Raw genomic sequence first — 20677 nt, forward strand, 5'->3', positions numbered from 1 at the left:
AAAATGGTTAGAGTATAATTCAAAAAAAGATACAGTAGAGGGTTTTCAAGATTATGGGGAAGATAATCGCGATTCTAATGCAGCATCTCATGCGCTTGTTTTTACGTTGAGAGGGAAGTATCACAATTGGCGTCAACCAATCGCTTATTATCTTTCCCACAATCAGGTTCCGGGCACAGCTTTAGCATCGTTGATTAAGAGGGTATTAAAAATGGTTGCTGATACGGGTTTTATTGTTAAGTCAATGGTTTGTGACTTAGGCTCCACCAATCGATGCGCCGTGAAGTTTTTAGGCATTACATTAGACGATCCGTTCATACTTTTCTGCGAAAGAAAAATTTTTTTTAATTATGATGCACCTCATCTATTGAAATGCACTCGTAATAATATTTTATCCGGGAATATCATCGGTGCTGGTGAAGATAAAATCTCGTGGTCGGCAATTAGGGAATTATATGATATTGAAAAAAATAAGCCTGTAAAAGCAGCTCCAAAACTTACTTATAAACATATTTATCCCAACTCTTTTGAAAAATTATCAGTTTCGTTAGCAGCAAAAGTATTTAGTAAAACAGTTTCCAACGCTTTAAGAAACGGCAAACAGCACAACGAGTTAAAAAATCCCTATTGCGAAGCGACTGCTCTTTTTACAGAAAAAACAAATGATATATTTGATTGTTTAAACAGTAGGCATCCAAATGATCCTAATCCATTACGTCGTCCGTTATCCGATAAAAATCCACAAGTAATAAAATGTTTGAAAGAATCGCGTGAATTTGTAGAGTCTTGGAAAATTAAAGAGGGTATAACCGCGCTATCTTGCATTGAGGGTTTTATTTTAACAATTAATAGTGTTTTAGTTCAATGGGAATATTTGAAAAGGGAGGGAGATCTTTATTTGTTAACTTCGCGCTTGAATCAAGATCCATTAGAAAATCTATTTGCAGTTTTAAGGGGACGTGGTGGGTCAAATTCTAATCCTACAACGATGCAATTTCGGCATTGCTTACAATATTCGCTTGTTGCTAATTTATGCAAGTCCAAAACATCTCGAACTAATTGAGCTCGAGCTTTATTAAGTATGAATGCAGGGCAGCGAGAGTTTGAATCCATTGATAACTGCGTGAGTGAAAGTGCAGTGATTGATCAAGAGGTAGATTTATATTCCGTTGAACATCCTAAACCCAGAAATTAAAAAAAAATCAATTATAGAAGCTTCTGCTGAAATAGAAAGAATAGACCACTTAACTAATTTAATGAGTCGTTCAATAATGAAATATGTTGCTGGTTACATTGCCCATAAATGTTTGAGTAAATCTAATTGTGGACATTGCCAAAATAATTTAACTAGATCAAATAAAATTTTAGAATCTTCTGATGACTATCTCATATTTTTAAAAGCTTATAAAGTATCTGATGGCGCAGAGTTGGGAAACTTATGCGTACCATCTGATGAATTTACAAATGTTATTTCTACAGCATATAAAGTTTTTATGGATAATTTCGAAGCACACATTCACAAACCTAATATAAAAGAATTTCTTAAAACTAAAATCATTTCTGAAATAGCTGCACAACATGAAGCTTTCTGGTTGAATAATAATACGTGTAACCTTCATTACAATAATCTTATTGATTTTTTTGTCAAAGTTCATATTTATTATAGATTAAAATGGATGAATCAATTGTTGAGCAATAAATTGGATAAAAAAAATAATAAAACTGAAGATGAATCACAGACAGACAATGACACGACTGACAGTCAACTGCTAAATATCGCGAGTAAATTTAATTTGAAAAGGAAAGCTGTAGATGACGATGGAAAACCTAATAAAAAAATACGCATTTGGCAACATGCATAAAAACGTTTAAATTTATTTCAAAATTAAAAATAAAAAACTTCTGTCCTTCCCAAAAATTCCCTATCTCATTTCCTTGTATCCTTTTATCCCATCCTGGTGAAAGTTTACCTACCACCTTCCCGTGGTTTTCACTGAGTAATGTCAGTTTGTAATTTACGTTATATGGGAAATTTTATTCTGAAAAGTTTTGTTATTTTTTTTATTCATTATTAACTTAATCACAAGCTGATATTAGCTAAGAGTAGGTTATTATAAGATAATATTTATTGTGAAATAATAAAGTATTTTCTAACTACCATGTACAAAAATTATATGAACTATTTTGTTTATATTAAAAAAATTTTTTATCCATATGAAAATAGTTTGATATTTTATGGTTCAGGTAAGAGGATCAACTGTGAGCGGCCGCTCGAGCGCCGGGCAACCCGCTGCGCCAGACCCCTCTCGCAGCCGATCCTTGCTACCTGAACCATAAAAAGATCAATTAAGAATAATGCAAATATTTGACTAATCGAATTGAACATTTTTCGAGAACCGAATATAAAGCGATGACAACTGCGTGAAGTCAGAATCATTCTCGTTTTTGAATGATGAAAATCGGACAAGATTAACCAAGTTGCAATCGAATCGAGCCAGCTAGGAAAATCAGAAAACTCAAAAACTGAGCTGACGGTCGTTCGCTCGCAACGGCTCGACGCCCCCTCCCCCATTTTTTCTCTGGACACTTTCTCTTTTCCCTCTCATTGCTACGAAATCGTTCTCGGTACCTACCTGCGCACCATCTCTCGGAATATTTATTCCCCAAATGACTATACACAAGACTGTGCTTCTATATGCGTCTATATTCGTTGGTATTACAGTGTTACGAGAGGGGATTAATATAAGTCTTTACAAAACCCAAGAGATGGCGCTCGTCACGCTTAAATTATGATGTTTTTGGCAAGCAATACTACTAATTAGATATCCTACAAAGTTTCAGCTCGATTCATTAATTCGTTTTTTTATGAGCGTTGATCAAACATTTCATTTGAAAAGCCTTACACCAAAAGAAATCACAGTTGAGTTGAACGCCGTTCATAGCAAGTCTGCCCCTGTATTTAAGACTGTTTATAACTGGATAATAAATTTAAACGCGGCCGTACAACAACAAAAGATGAACCTCGTTCACGACGCCCCGTAGAAGTAAGTACGCCCGAAATGGTCAACAAAATCTACGATATGGTGTTGAGTGATAGAAGATTAAAATTGCGAGAATTAGTTGAGGCCACAAGGGTATCAAAGGGTACAACCATTTCAATTTTGTATGAAAAATTGGGGATGAAAAAAATATCAGCAAGATAGGTGCCGCATTTACTCACTGTTGAAAACAAACGAACCCGCGTGGTCACCTCTGAGGCTCTTTTGGCACGCATACGTCGTAATCCGGAAGACTTGTGGCGTCGACTCGTACACCACTACACTCCTGAAACCAAAGAACAGTCCAAACAATGGATTACCGCAGGAGAACCAGCCCCAAAGAAGGCAAAGACAGTAAAGTCAGCTGGCAAGATTATGGCGATGGTTTTCTGGGATGCGTGTGGAATCATCTACATCGACTACTTGGAAAAGGGCCAGACGATCTCTGGACAATATTGTGCGTCATTATTAGGTCAGCTGAAAGAAAAAATCAGAGAAAAACGTCCTCACTTGAACAAAAAAAATGCCTCTTTCTTCAAGACAATGCTCGAGTTCACACGTGTGCAGTTTGGATGGCAAAAATTAACGATTTAAAGTTCGAATTAATTGACCATCCATCATATTCGCCTGATTTGGCTCCCAGTGACTTTTTCTTATTTCCTAACCTCAAAAAATGGCTTGCCAGACAACGATTCACGTCGAATGAAGAAGTCATCGCCGAAACAAATGCCTATTTTGAGGGTTTTCAGAAATCATATTTTTCTGATGGCTTAAAAAAACGGCAACGCCGTTTAATAAAATGTATCGACCTTCAAGGAGATTATGTTGAAAAATAAAAAAAAATTACATACGCAAAACTTTTTTTCCTTCTTTTTGTAAAGACTTTTTTTTCCTTCGTTTTGTATTAACCCACCTTGTATAATGTTATAGTTTTGTTCATTCGTTTTCTAGATGCCTGCTTTCTTCTGCAAATAAGTCATTATTTCATTTCGATTTTGCAAAACCGATATAAACAAGTTATGAATCTCTATATCATTATTCAATTTTTTTATAGCCAAACAGCATTATTTTTTACGTTCAACTTTCCATTTTCATAAAATATTGGCAGCTTTTTTAACACATCGCGCCGCCTTTAGAATATCACTTTAACCTTGCACGGTATCTGTAAAAAGTAATGAAATCACAAGACACACAATTGTAGAATAAAAATAAAATATCGTTTTTAATATACAGGGTGGTGAAAAAGTATGGAAACACCTGAAAATCTCAGAGGGTTGGTCATAAAAATAAAATTCTTAAGGTCAGGTCCTATATAACTTTCAACGAGGAATCCAGTGATGACCTTGAATTTGACCTTGGACCTTACCTTCAAGATGAGCGGGAAATTGTACGTCCGGATACGTGGTTAGGTATGAGGTTAAAGTAACCTCTGGCGGTCAAATAGAGGTCAATGTCGGAAAAAGTATGGAAACCCCTGAAAATCTGAGCGTTGGTCGTAAAAATAAAATTGTTAACGTCAGGTCTTATGTAACTTTCAACGATGAATCCAGTGATGACCTTGAATTTGACCTTGGACCTCACCTTCAAGGTCATTTCAAGGTCAAATTTCTTTTGTTAAATGGGAACCCACACTTTTGACATCGGCAATTGAAAGAGAGTCAAATTTTACGTTAAAATATGCCTTGAGGTCCAAGGTCGACGTGACCTCTGGAGGTCAAATAAAGATTAACAGTATATTTATATCGAAACTCCAAAAATGTGTCTATTTTGATTATTAAACAAGAAAACTAGTTTCTCAATCCAGAATCCTTCTTTTAGCGCTATCCAGGAACAACGACGTGGACGTAGAAGGATTCTGTTCCCTTTGGGGTGCTGAATTATCGTGAGTTCCCCTTGCCTCTCACGTCGGGGTGCTGGATTATCGTGAGTTCCCCTTGCCTCTCACGTCGGGGTGCTGGATTATCGTGAGTTCCCCTTGCCTCTCACGTCGGGGTGCTGGATTATCGTGAGTTCCCCTTGTCTCTCACTTAGGGCGTTTTTATGAATTATTATAGTAGATGAGTAAATTTATAACAGATGCTCAAATTGTTCTCCATTTGTTTCTTGACAGTAACCAATCCTGATGTAAAATGACTGAACTGCATGTCGAATCATATCTCTTGTAATGAGAGCAGTTTCCTCAATAATTCTACGTCTTAATTCATCAAGATTTTCTGGATTTGTTCTGTAAACGCGATCTTTTAAATAACCCCATAAGAAAAAATCCAATGGTGTTAAGTCTGGAGATCTTGGAGGCCACTCTATGCTACCTCGTCTACCTATCCATCTTTCGAAGAATGTTTCATTCAAGAATCCTCTAACATTAACTGCAAAATGTGGTGCTGCACCGTCTTGCTGGAACCATGTGTTTTCGAAATCGTCTCCTTTTACAGCTTGTATTGCTGGAACAATTTGGTTTTGCAATAGCTGTTCATAATTTTGTGCATTTAAATTTCCTTCGATAAAAAAGGGATCTATTATTGTGTCGTCTACAATTCCTGCCCACACATTTAGTTTTTGAGGATATTGAGTGTGAGTTGCGTCCATCCAGTGAGGATTTGTATCAGACCAATATCGAAAGTTATGTCGATTGACATTACCGTTTAACTGAAACGTTGCTTCATCTGAAAAGACAATATTTCCTAAAAATTGTGGATTGTCAGTTATCATTTCCATCATCGTCTCACAAAATTCAGTGCGACGATCAGGATCATCTTCATTTAATTCTTGCACGAGTTTAATTTTGAAGGGATGCAATTTGTTTCTGTTCAAAATTTGAAGAACAGATGTGTGATGGATGTCGTGTTATAAAGCTGCAGATCGAAGAGTCTCATGAGGATTTTCTACAAAAGACTGTAAAACATGTAAGGATTTTTCTTCGTTTGTTGCTGTCGATGGTCTACCAGCAACAGGACGATTTCGAACAGATCCCGTGTCATCAAAACGTCTTATTGTTTTTGAAACAGTTCCTCTTGATATAGGAGTACCATCGTTTCGAAATGTTGCATTAAACAGATTAGTTACCTGTGTATATGACCTATGCATATCACCCCAACCTCTCATCATCAAAAGTGATATCCGTTCTCTTTCGGACAATCGAAACATTTTGGTTTCAAAATGACTTCTTCGTACAAAACTAATTTACAACAAAAATATTTGGTGATTTTGTCAAATTTTATCTCTTGCAACTACAGAGTGTTATTTATGCAGTAATACCAAAAATGTATTCGTCAAGCGAATTGAAATAAAAATTCATTCATTCATAAATTTATTTTCTATCTAAAGAAAACATTTTTTTAACAATATCATTTATTTAACTACGCGGACATGAAAAAGCCACACATAATATTGAATTTTCGACTTTTAATGAGACAGCTATTTTGTTAAAGATACATTTCGTCAGTTTGGCGGAATAATCGGACAAGTTGAATTTTTATTTGTAAAAGTGGACACGTCGGATTTTCATTTGAAAATGTGGATACGTTGGCTTTCTTTCTTTTCTTTCTTTCTTGTAGAAGCGGGCGTAACGAAAATAATTTTTTCTTGTCTAATTTAAACTTAGCAATACCTTTTTAATGTAACGGTTTGAATGGTAAATGAATGTTAATGAAAATAGAAACGAATTTTTGCGGGATCCAACTTCGTTTTCGCTATTTATTTGAAAGGCTACGATTTAGAAATTTTTTGCAAATGAAACGTTTTACCAAATTTATGCAAATGAATCATTTTAGCAAATTTTCGTAAATGAATAGTTTTTGCAAATTTCTGCATGTGAATCGTTTTTGCAAATTATTACAAACTACATATCTGATTTTCTAAATTATTTTCTTATTTTAGCCAACTTATTCAGTAATTTTGGAAATCGCCGTGTTTCCGTGTAGCCGTGTATCCCGATTCAGGTTCAGGGTAGCGTGATCGAGATCAGTAATACTAAAACCTATTCAACAAAGCACCCCAAGTGAAAGGCAAGCGGAACTTACTCTAAAAAAGCCCCCCAAAGGGAACAGAATCCTTCTACGTCCACGTCGTTGTTCCTGGATAGCGCTAAAAGAAGGATTCTGGATTGAGAAACTAGTTTTCTTGTTTAATAATCAAAATAGACACATTTTTGGAGTTTCGATATAAATATACTGTTAATCTTTATTTGACCTCCAGAGGTCACGTCGACCTTGGACCTCAAGGCATATTTTAACGTAAAATTTGACTCTCTTTCAATTGCCGATGTCAAAAGTGTGGGTTCCCATTTAACAAAAGAAATTTGACCTTGAAATGACCTTGAAGGTGAGGTCCAAGGTCAAATTCAAGGTCATCACTGGATTCATCGTTGAAAGTTACATAAGACCTGACGTTAACAATTTTATTTTTACGACCAACGCTCAGATTTTCAGGGGTTTCCATACTTTTTCCGACATTGACCTCTATTTGACCTCCAGAGGTTACTTTAACCTCATACCTAACCACGTATCCGGACGTAAAATTTCCCGCTCATTTTGATTCCGGCATCAAAAATAGGGGTTCTCATTTGAAAAAATGAGGTTGACCTTGAAATGACCGTGAAGGTAAGGTCCAAGGTCAAATTCAAGGTCATCACTGGATTCCTCGTTGAATGTTATATAGGACCTGACCTTAAGAATTTTATTTTTATGACCAACCCTCTGAGATTTTCAGGTGTTTCCATACTTTTTCACCACCCTGTATATCTTTTTTTAATATATATATATATATATATATTAAATAATATATATAATTTTACTTTTATATTAGATAAAAATCGATCACAATTTTTCCAAAGCTCGGCGGATGTGCATTGGTTACATTGTAACTGCAGATTTTGCAAATATATCCTTCATTTCTCAATAGAAAGTGAAAATATAGAAATGAGCCGCTTATTTTGAAAGTGGCCTAACTCCATTCATCTTCAAATCGAGATATTGAAAGTTTAGGCTATTTTCAAACTACACGGCTCAGTTATTCAATTAATTCGGAAAACTGATGTATAAAAAATGTATTATTTTCTCTAAATATAAGCAATCTAAAGTGCGTCACTGATAAATAATATGAAGTTGTACATGTAACCATTGTAAGCGGCAGAAAATTGAAAAACGGAGTTAAAAATAAACGGCTCAAATAATATGAACATATAAGAATACTACGCTGAATGAAATTTATGTTATTATTTACCTTTTATACATTTTTTATAATTATGTTATGATTATAAGGAATTGAGCGAATCGTACCTCGAAAGAAATGATGGACACGAAGAAGCAGACGAACGGACAGTTTTTGCGAAAAGACGAGGAGTTGATGGCGCCGGTCGGAGTCATATTATTTTGATCTGTAAACACAAAGCATAACAGTAAAAAACTTGCTCTTTTCTACATTTGGCATTCGTATATATAACTTTTAAAGTATTCAAATAGTTTAATAAATTCGTTAAATGTGTTAGTATATGTCTGATCAGTAATAAACATTATTTTCCAATTTCATAGTAATCATTCATTAAGCACATGGAAGTTTTAAAATATGTTTTTATACAGGGTGGACCATTTTAAATGACCCAGTCGATTTTCTCGGAAACTATGGGGGTTAGCGAAAAATAGTTCAGATGAAAGTCGCCCAACTTTGAGGGGGACATATCCCTGTGACCTTGCCTTTGACCTCTAAGGTCATGTTCAAGGTCATTAGAAGGTCAACTTTGTTTTTTTAAATAGGAACCCCTATTTTTGACCCCGGATTCGGAAAGAATGGGAAATTCTACGTTCAGATAATGTGGGTTCCGCATGAACCCCAAGGCCATGTACAGGTCATTTTTCCGGCCCGAATAATCTGGGACGCCTAAGGTTAAGCGTAAACTCTTCAAACAAGTTTCTTCAACTTTCAAGGGTACACATCTGTATGACCTTGCCTTTGCACTTTCAGGTTATGTTCAAGGTCATTCCGCCTTCATCTTCGGTTACAGACTAGCCTTCGTTTTTATGTTTTTCTCATTAAAGAATTACGTAGATATTTATTGTCATATTCTGAGATCACCATTCCAAAATTCAGATGATAATCTTAAAGTTATTATTTGTATTTTGTAATTACATAAAATAAGAATGATATTACATGTAAATTAAATATTCATTGCAAAAAATTACTAATGCAACATCATACTACAAATGTATGAAAAATTCTTCATCTTAACAAAAACAAAATAACTTCAATTCCTTTTGGAAAATTTTGGAAAATCATCAAAAGGAAATTAATAATGAAATTTGAGTAATTTTTCAAATTTTCTATTTCCATCAGTCTTGGAAGTTCTGATTGAAATTACGTGATCTTAATTTTGTTTGAGTGATTGAAACCTCTAAAAATGCCTGACTATCAGCCGAATGAGATTATGGATATGTTATTGGTTTTAGGGATTAGTCATAATAATTATCGTGCTGCAGCTAGATTTTACGCTGAACGCTTTCCTCACCGACAACACCCAGATCATAGACAAATAAGTCGCATAACTCAGAGAGCTCGTCGTGGACGTTTGGTTAGGCAACGCAGGCGTCACGTGTATGACGCAAATGATGTACGTGTTCTGGTTGTTCTTGCAATCATTCACCTTGATCCTCATACCAGCAATCGCCGAATTGAAAGAGGGCATGGTATAGCAAGAAAAACAGTTTTAAGAATTCTCAGAGTTCTAAAATTGCTTAACATATTACTTCGGTCCAGGAGTTACAACCTGCACATTTCCAACAGCGAATTGTGTTTTGCCAATGGGCCTTACAGATGATATAGAATGATCCAATTTTTTTCAACTATGTCCTTTTTTCTGATGAGACTAAATTTCAAAGTGACGGAGAACTTAATAGGCATAATTGCCACTATTGGTCGAATGAAAATCCTCATTGGCACAGAACTATGAATCACCAGAGGCGTTGAAGTCTGATGGTTTGGTGTGGAATCATCAATGGTTATTTGATCGGTCCTTATTTTTTTGAAGAAAACGTTAACGGGAATAGTTATTTACAGCTAATAAGAGATCAGTTACCTGCAATGATGGAAGATGTTGATTTACACACGCGACAAAGAATGTAGCTTCAGCAGGACGGTGCAGCACCATATTTCGCTCGAATTGTACGGGCTTTTTTGGATGAAAACTATAATGGTAGATGGATCGGACGAGGAGGTCCAGTTAACTGGCCTGCAAGTTCACCTGACCTCACATCCCCAGACTTTTATTTATGGGGCTATTTAAAAAATGTTGTTTTTAAACAACAGCCGACAACTAGAGAAGACATGCAGGAATCATTCGCCGAGCATGCGCTGTAATACCAAGAGAAATTTTACTTGGCACTGTGCGCCATTTCCAGAGGTGGTTCGCTTTATGCCTCCAAGCAAATGGAGGTAACTTCGAACATTTGCTTCGAGGTTAAATGAATGATATTTAGAATATGCTTAATAAATGACTGTAAATAGCAGACATAAGTTGTATTTGACCTTGTAATCCTCCAGTACAATAAAATAAACATTACAATTTTACTTTGTTCTAATTTCGAACCCTGAACCCACTGGTATTACCTCATCTGAACGTAGAATTTTCCGCTCTTTTCGAATCCGGGGTCAAAAATAGGGGTTCCTATTTAAAAAAACAAAGTTGACCTTCAAAAGACCTTGAACATGACCTTAGAGGTCAAAGGCAAGGTCACAGGGATATGCCCCCCTCAAAGTTGGGCAACTTTCTTCTGAACTATTTTTCGCTAACCCCCATAGTTTCCGAGAAAATCGACTGGGTCATTTAAAATGGCCCACCCTGTAAATTATACAGGGTGTCCCATTTTAAAGGAACCACCCCGAAATTTTCGACGGTTGGCATTGTACAAAAAAATTGTTCAGACAACAGTTGTTTGGGACAATGGGGGCAACCTTTCTGTGAAATCCGATGTGACCTTGAGATTCTTTTTCAAAGTCATTTGAAGGTCAAAGTCATTTTTTGAATAGGAACCTATATTTTTGATCGCGGATTCAGAAAGAGCGGAAAATTTTACGTTTAGATAACGTATTATGTGTGGGGTGTTCTTAACCCCCCCCCCCCCGCCTAAGGTCATGTAGGGGTCAAATTTATGATTTTCTTAATCTATGCACAGGGATGATCGGGCAAGGGTAAGGTTAATTGTAATAACCCAATAACTCCGATACCCAATAACTCGATAACCCCAATAACCCCAATAACCCAATAACCAAGAGATATTTTGAGATTTTCCAAATTTTACTTTATTTCTTCACTCTCTCCTCTGTTCAACTTGTTCTTATGAAATTGTTTCTCTCTTGATACCTTTACTAACTGAACCATATTTCACCTAGGATGGATGAGGTCAGCGGAATACGCCTTAGAGCTGTAAGACCAATCTAAGACCGACCTACTGCTTTACATGTGAGATATGATGACCCCCAACAGGAAGCCATGGTCGTTCGTTTGCTTAAGACTGCTTGAAACATCCAATCCACGGAAACAGTACCATTATTGGATATCACTGCGAATCAAGGGGAAGTAATTGTCGACTATGAGACCGAAACAGAGTATCTTGCAGCAGTACTGAATTTTTACCCATACACTACCGAGGATATCAACGAAGAAGAAATAATGAAACTTACACCGCAAGCATACAAACCGGTCCATTTAAAAGAAAATTATGCTAACAGGCGTCTACATTTTTTTATTCTGCGTCGTGATGAACATAAATGATCGTGACACAAACAGCGAATATACGACGATTTCGGAAAGTTCGGTCCAACAGTCCAATCTACTCATCTAATATAGATGAGTGATTTCACTTCATTCTCTAGTTTATTGCGGGTACAAACTAATATATATATATATATTTTGAAAGCATATCTGTTTAACGTTGTAGCTATAATAATATTAATAATAATAATAAAAATAATAATAATAATAATAATAATAATAACAACAATAATAATTACATCGTTTCTGAAGTGGTGAGACGGACGGGAAAGAGACGAACGAGAACCCATCAACTCCCGCGATGGAATCTACGTAAACTCGACGGACGAAAATGTTTGGAGGAGTTAATGGCAGCACCAGCTCCAGGGGTGAGAATTCCTCCCGAACTAAGGGGCCGGCGAACAGCGGAAAGACTGACAGACAAGACGGCCAAATTAATAAACATCTTGTGCAAAAGCACAATGCCGAAACGTCGCCAGATACAACAAAGACAACCACAATACTGCTGGACGAACGAGATAGCCGAGCTACACAGGATATGCCTGGCAAATCGGCGACAAGTGACAAGGGCAGGGGGCGGACCCGATAGGGAAAACCTTCAAGCCATATACAAAACAGCATGGAAGACGCTAACGAAAGCAATACGGGACAGCAAGATGTGATGCTGGAGGAAGCTCTGAGAGGAGGTTAACGAGGATCCCTGGGGAACTGGCTATAAGATCGTGACCGAGAAACTAAGGGCCCGAGTCTCACCGGAACTTCAAGGTGCCGAAACAGTAGGACGGATTGTTCACGGATTGTTTCCGACGCACCCGATTAGGACAAACGTGACAGACGACGTGGACGCACAAATGCCCCCCGCCTTTACCGCTGAGGTGCTCATCAGAGCAACGAATGCGATGAAGACAGGTAAAGCACCAGGACCGGACGGAGTACCATCCGAGATCCTCCGGGTTGTGGCTCGTCTACGGCCGGAGATACTCCTCGACCTGTACAACACGTGCTTGACGACAGGAACGTTCAGCGACCGGTGGAAGGTGGCAAGGCTCGTTTTTATCCCAAAAGGTAGGAGCGATCCTGGCACGCCTACAGCTTACCGACCGTTGAGTTTACTTGACACTACTGGTAAACTCTTTGAACAATTACTTAGACCGTGGCTGATGGATGCAATATAGACCGGAGGGGGTTTCTCAGACTTGCAGTTCGATTTCAGGAGGGATGGATCGACGATCTAGCGATCCAAAAGTTGAACGATTCTTTCCTGGAACTAGACAGACACTGCCACGCAGCGCAACCTATAGTGTTGCTGTCGACGCTCGACATTAGGAATGCTTTTAACTCGGCCAGGTGGAAGGATATCTTGGAGGGGTTGAAAAGCAACTTCGGGATCCCGCCATACCTGCTTCGGGTTGTAAAGAATTACCTAAAAAACAGATGGATAACGTACGAGACGATCGAAGGACAAGTAACGAGACAAGTCACCGCTGGGGTGGCACAGGGATCGATACTGAGACCTGACTTCTGGAATGGCTTATACGATAGTTTGCATCGGCTTGGGATGCCGCTCGGAGTGACCCTCGTCGCCTACGCTGATGACGTGGTGGCGGTGATTACGGAGAGGTCCCCCAAGCTGACGCAGCTGGCGTTGAACCAGACCATGAGACGAGTCGGACGATAGATGACAGACCACGAATTACAACTCGCAACGGAAAAAACGGAACTGATGTTTCTCACGAGAAGATGCATACAGACGATACTGCACATGAGGGTGGGGACATGCGAGATGGAGACCAAGAGGGAAGTCAAGTACCTTGGGGTAAGCCTCGATATACGAAGATGACCTGCTGGCCTCGTATACAGAAAACAACCCGGAAAGCGGCAGAGAGGATAGCATCCTTGAGTCACCTGATGGCAAATACGACGGAACCGAGATCGGGAAAACGACGACTGTTAATGGCGACAGCTCACTCGATCTTTCTATACGGCGCGGAAATATGGGCAGACTCCCTGAAGACAAAGAAATACTGTAAGTCGATGATGATTGTACAGAGACATGGCGCACTGCGAATCGCTTGCTCCTACCGAACAGTCTCTTTGCGCAGGCTGTTTTCGTGGTGGCTGGCGTAATACCCCTGGATCTTCTGGCCTTTGAACGCAAAAGGATCTACGGGAGCAGGCGGACATAGGACGAAAGAACGCGGCAATCGCTGAGCGCGACAGGACAATTGATATTTGGCAAGGCCGATGGACAGAGGAACGAGGTGGTAACTCAACGAGACGATTGATACGGGACTTGAGGCTGTGGCTTGGAAGCAAATTTGGTGATTTAAATTTCTACGTCACCCATCTCTTGACAGGCCACGGGTACTTCCGACGGTACCTTTACAATATCAACAGACTACGAACACCCGACTATAAGTACTGTAGACTCGAGCGAGACGACGCGGAACACATGTTTTTCGCGTGTGACCGTTGGGCAAATCATAGACGAGAACAAGAGATAACGGTCGGCAGCATCACCCCCGATAACATTGTGGAGGTGATGCTGCATGAACCCAACCCGAATGGTAGCGTTTAGTTCGCTACCTATACGGAATCTATACTGAGACTTAAGAACGCGAACGACTGCTTGACAGATGACTGAGCAGACGGAGTGACGCGACGTAAAGAGATACGGATTAACGACACGAACGGACAAACACAGACAGAACCTCCAGTCAAAAGTAATATCTACATAGTCCCTGGCTCAGGAAAGGATATTAAGGAAATGGTGGTTTAGTGGTTAGGCCTGTTTTTTGTTGGAAGTCTCACATAACTCCTTAGTTAGCAAGACTAAGGGGAATCCGCAAAAAGGATTCCGCAACTTCTTATAAAAATAATAATAATAATAATAATAATAATTGTAATAATATGGAGTATTGTTATTCAAGTATTATATTTATCTTTGATAAAAAACATAAACAAGTAGCTATGAATTTGATTGTTCTTATGATTACAGCATTATACTCAACAACAAAGACTGGAATAAAATTTTTCAAGGAAACAAATGTAGCATACAAAACTATCGAAGATTGAAGAACAAGTTTGGGTATAGTAAAAAAATTGTAAGATTATCATGCCTAGTCGCCTGCAGAAATTTACCTTTCCTGAAAGGTGTAGGGGCTGGGCAGATGTAGCGGGAGATTCTATTTTACATCGGATTACTTGTACTACTCGAAATTCTGCTACTTGAATATATTCGATGTCTATTGCGTTGAGTTTGCGTGTGTGTTGTAGGAATCGCATTCTTCGTAGTCCAACAGGGACAAGCTGGTGATGTTTGGTGTTGTTAACACGCAGTAGTATCCGATGAGTGCGTTGTTTATTTTAAAGATTGTAGTTAGTAATATTTTGATCATCATGATGAGAATTACCTATAATAGGTTAAGGATTTAGTATTTTTATCTTATGAATAATTAGTTTATTCGTATGAACTTTGCACGGTTTTCCACTTTTAATTATAGCGATGTTGTTATTATCAGCTTTATGTTTGTTTTCGAATGGTTCTAAATTTTGAGTTTTTCTAGTTTACCAAATTTCGGTTCTTTTATAAGCCAGAGATGGTCGCTTTTTCTGAAGTCCGTTGGATTAATAAAATGGTCATAGTATTTTTTTGATCTTTCTTATGCTAGAATGAGTTTTTCTGGCGTAACGTTAGCAACATTTTTCATATTTTTGATTAATTGCAATATGTAATTACTAGATGTTAGGAGTTACTCATATGCTTTAAGTGGTTCTTTTGATGGTAGTCGGGGTGAATAGTCGAATTTATGTAGGTTATCCCAGTAGGTTATCCCATTCTATTTTCTTTGAAGTGAAGTTTTTTAGGTATTCGTGAGCCATTTGATTAGGGCTGAGAATGCTGTTGTTTCAATTTTTGAGAATTTGAATTTTTTCGCAATTGCTTTTAATAATTCACTTGTAAAGTTTGAAGAAATTCATTCACGGCGGGACTATAAAAGAGCTTTGCGGGACCATTACAGCCGACGAATGATTAATGATGATGTAGAGAAAGAACTCAGACGACGAACACAAAATGAAGGCGAAACTGTCACAGACTATTTGAACGCCTTCCGATACATAGCTAGCCACTTCAAGCATCCCATATCACTACGAACACAATAAAAATTGCTAGAAGAGAACTTCTTCTAGCATATTGTAAATATATGGTAGACAAACGGGTAGAGAGATTCAGTGATCTGACATATTATGGCCGAAAATGGGAAGATTTGGAAGAAATTGATAAACAAGACTATCCACCCTCGACAAAGACACATTTCCCAGCAGCAGGGCCGAAAATAGCAAATAAAAAGAGTCAAAGGCTTCGACCGTACAAAAAGTCCAGACACTATCAGAAGCACATGAAAACATACAAGACAGCAACGAAAAAGGAATATCACGTAAAATAAAACAGACCAAATAACAAAATACGCACATCGCGCCCATGATGGCACGAATTGCGACATACCAAGGACTGTATCAATACTTGGACCTCCCACCGGTAGATCAAAAATAAAATTGAACAAATCAGAATACGATACCGACGACGAATAATGAACAGACCAACGGGCAAAACTATAACCGAGGTCAATAACAAGCTCAAGGTCAAATAGAACCAAAACAGAACGGGACAGAAACGAAATGGAATTTTTCCTCGTTGATATCGTTTCAAAACAATCTGACAAAACCAAATAATCAAGTAAATAATAATTAGACCGACAGACAAAAAAGAGAATCATGCAGATGCTGCCAAGGAGACCATAACTATCGACAATGCCCGAAGAACCTTTGTTTCTATTGCTACCAGCCAGGTCATTATGCGGCAAGTTGCCCGAAAAAGGAAGCTTTATTTCCAAAAACAAGACCGAAAATAAGACAGACACACTTCAAGTATATAAAAACATTGAAGCACCATTTGACTTCTGCAAGATCTGCCAACATATCCACTCAGAGTTGTTGGGAAGCAATAGATGGGGAGCAGACAAGTCCACTGCTTCCTCCCGTGTCCCAATAATGGACCAAAATGACCGAGAAGGGTAGGTCGCTGTAAAAATGATATCCCACATAAAAATTATCACAGACTCAGAAGAAAACTTTCATCCAATATGGGAAGTATCATCAAGCGATGACAAGAAAATAACCGACCATTCTTCAGACGAAGATAAAAATAGAGTTGAAAAAGAAATCCGGAGATAGACGAACAAAGAATGTCTTGAATTGACGAAGAGCTACTCAGCAAACTGCCAAAATGTCTAAAGAACCATGAAACGTTATTATTTGACATTAATGGGAAGGTACAAGACAGTGCACAGATAGTAGAAAACCTAGCATTTCCACCTGTAGAACGAATGATATCGGCAGACAAAACTGACCATCAAACACCAGAAATTGCAGGAGTAGCAAAAATACTGGACATCAAAATAATCACTGACATACCTGAAGTAAAACCTGAAGGTGCGATTATATAAACACCAAAAGAGATTTTAAAAACCGTGAAATTTACAATCAATGCAGAAATGGAACAAATGAGAGATGAAGTACCAACGATAATTCCAATATCAGACCTACAAACAACTGACGTGTAAGATAAAGAATTAAATGAAACCACAGATGGAAGTAAAGTCGGAAATGCGACAGCTTTATTGACCTCGCCTCTACAGTCGATAGCAGGATTGAGCTCGGACAATAGATGTTTTATACCGTGTGACGGTGTAGGCCCGTCATGGCCTGCACCGTGTGCTTGCCTCCCTCTCCTTCCTAGGCAAAGGCGCACGGCCGGCATCAAGCGCACGTTGTTATCACGTGCCTGATGCCTGCCCTTTTATTTTTCAGCAACGCACGAGAGTGGAAGGAGAAGCCGTGGACGCGACGACGCGCTCGAGTATTGAGAGTGCGAGAGAGAGAGAGAGAGAGAGAGAAAAGCAATAGTTTGAGTATTGGGCTTAGCGCGCGGCACTTGTCGCGACCGGCATTGCCGCGTGCCGCCGATTAGGCGAGTGGTGGGAGAAAGCGTGAGAAGCCGGCTCTCATGCACTCGCGACGGAGAGTGACGCGACGCGCGCGACAGCAATCAGTCGACGAGAGCTAGTGACCATCGCTGCCTGCCCTTTGTCCGGAAGAAGTCAGCATTCCTCAGCAGATCGGCCGGACGGGACTTCCTCTGCCAGCGACGCAGCAGTTGCCCTGCAAGAAGCCGTCATCGAGGCAGAACCCGACAGCCTTTTCTGCCAGGTCGCCGGCCACGCAGCAGCGAGGGGTTTTCCAGCCTAGCCGCCGGTGGGACACCTTCAAGGCTGCCAGCAACAGCGACGTCCACCAGAATTTGGTCAGGTCACCGATTCCTCTCTCTCTTTGTATCTCTTCCTTTCCTCGGCGATTCTCACGGTTCGCGTTGCTACGCCAGGCTTTTCCGAGCCGGCGTAGTTTTCGGCAGTGTGAAATTTAAGTAATTGTTTGAGCCGGTTAACGAGGTGACATGGCGCTAACGTGCCGGTCATCTCGTTTAGAATAAGTTCGCGTGTTAATAGTAATAAGTGATTTGTGTTCTCGACGGCACTCGTGGTAGTGCGTTTATAATAAACGTGTGTTAGCGAATTGTGTGTGAAGTTATTTTATCCGCTGTTCTCCTTCCTGCTTTGCTTGGAGCGATACACCGCCTCCCTTGCCTTCCCCCTTTATAAATAATTGGTAATAGTAGTGAATATATCGGCGTAGCACGCCGACGCTATTACAACCGATTATTATTGGTAATGGAGCGTATGACGTTCTGGTTGAATCAGGCAGAACCTTCATTAGTAGGACCGAAAATAACGAATAAATTTGAGGCAAGACTACTTCCGAATTATAGGACAATTCAAGGAATTACGAGTAAAACAGAGAAAACTATAGACGAACTCCCCTTACAAATTGACTTTGACGGGCACACACAGAAATTTAGATTCAAAGCAATGAAAAACCTATCTAGACCGCCGATTATATTAGGATTAGACTTCTTGACGCAATGAAATATACTTATACTCTTCCGAGAAAGAAAATGGAGAGTGCACAATGGCATAAAGGAAATAACATATCACTTGATACCACCTATGACTGACAAGCTAGGAAGAACACCAATTGTAAAACACATAATAGACGTAGGTGATAGCCAGCTAATAAGACGGAGATTACGGCGAATATCGCCAGCAATACAGAAAATAGTACGAACCGAAATCCGGAAAATGTATGAAATGGGCATCATCCGACTATCCAAAAGTGCATGGCGTAGCGCCCCGGTAATTATACGGAAACCTGACAGCTCCTGAAGATTCTGCATTGACTTTCGCAACTTAAACAAGGTCATAAGAAAAGTCGCATATCCGCTACCTTATATGGATTCAATATTAGACAAATTGCGGCATGTCAAATACATCAGCAAGATTAACCTTAAGCAAGCATATTTCCAAGTGGCACTAGAAGAATAGAAACACTCTGTAACAGAAAAAGAACAACTCTCCATTATATACGTCATTAATAAGCTAAGACCTTACCTGCAACGATACGATTATACAATCATTACTGACTACTCAGCCCTAGTATACCTGTTCAACATAAAAGAACCGAAAGGTAAACTAAGAAGATGGATATGTGATCTAATGCAAGAGCGTGTGATAAGGCACACTGCATAAAGTACCAGATGCTCTGTCACAAATTGAAGAAGAAACTAATAAAATCTGAGCCTTCAGAACGGTACAAGACAATTGGTACTTGTAAAGGCGTAATGACGTGAAGGAAAAACCAGTCAATTACCCTGACTGGAAGATTGAAGATAACATGCTATATTATAAAAGACCAGGCCCAATTATGGATGCAGTAACAAATAGAGAGACAGAATGGAAACTAGTGATACTTGACAAATACCAAAAGGAAATCATAAAAAACGCACACTCCTACAGCAGATTATCTGGGAGTAGATAAAACGTATACAAGAATCGCTACTAAATACTACTAGCGAGAAATGTACACTGACACAAACAATTTCGTCACAGAGTGCCTGCTGTATCAAAAATTCAAAGCCAGCCAACAAGGTCCATAAAACCTAATGGGACGACGAAGTATAGACCGACCATGGGTCGTAGTAGCAGCAGATACCATGGAATTCCCACGGAGCAAAACTCAGTACAAATACCTACTAGTTTTCCAAGATCTCTTTATACGTTGGATAGAAATGAAATCGGTACGTTCCGCAGATGGAAAAACCGTAGCGAAAGCATTGAAAGAACTAATTATATTCAGACGGGAAACACCTGACTATCTACTGACTGACAACGGAAAGGAATACGTTAACAAACATTTAGACAGCATATTATAAGAATATGGTATTAAACATATCACGATGGTCCCATATCATTCACAAGCCAACCTAGTCGAAAGAAGTAATAGGACATTAAAAACCATGATAGCGACGTATGTAGGAAATGAACACCGAAATTGGGATAAATATCTTAATGAATTCTGACACGCCATAAATACAGCCATATAATCAGCCACAAAAGCGTCCCCAGCATTCCTAAATCACGGCAGACAAGAGTACACGGTGAAGTTACAGAGTGAACGGAAAGGCTGAAAAAATTGAAAGATCTTCATGAAATGGTTGAAAGAAATCTGGAAAAATCACACGACAGAATGGCAGACCATCATAATATAGGGAGAAAAGAGACCAAATACAAGATTGACGATGTAGTATTGAAAAAACGCATTACTTATCAAATGCAGTAAATAAATTTTCGATCAAACTAGATGAAAAATATGAAGGACCTTTTAAATTACTGGAAAAACTCTTGGACACAGTATTCACTATTGA

Source organism: Phymastichus coffea, unplaced genomic scaffold (assembly GCF_024137745.1).
Source record: "Phymastichus coffea isolate CEN01 unplaced genomic scaffold, Cenicafe_Pcof_1.1 PCOF00016, whole genome shotgun sequence".
Lineage (NCBI taxonomy): Eukaryota > Metazoa > Arthropoda > Insecta > Hymenoptera > Eulophidae > Phymastichus > Phymastichus coffea.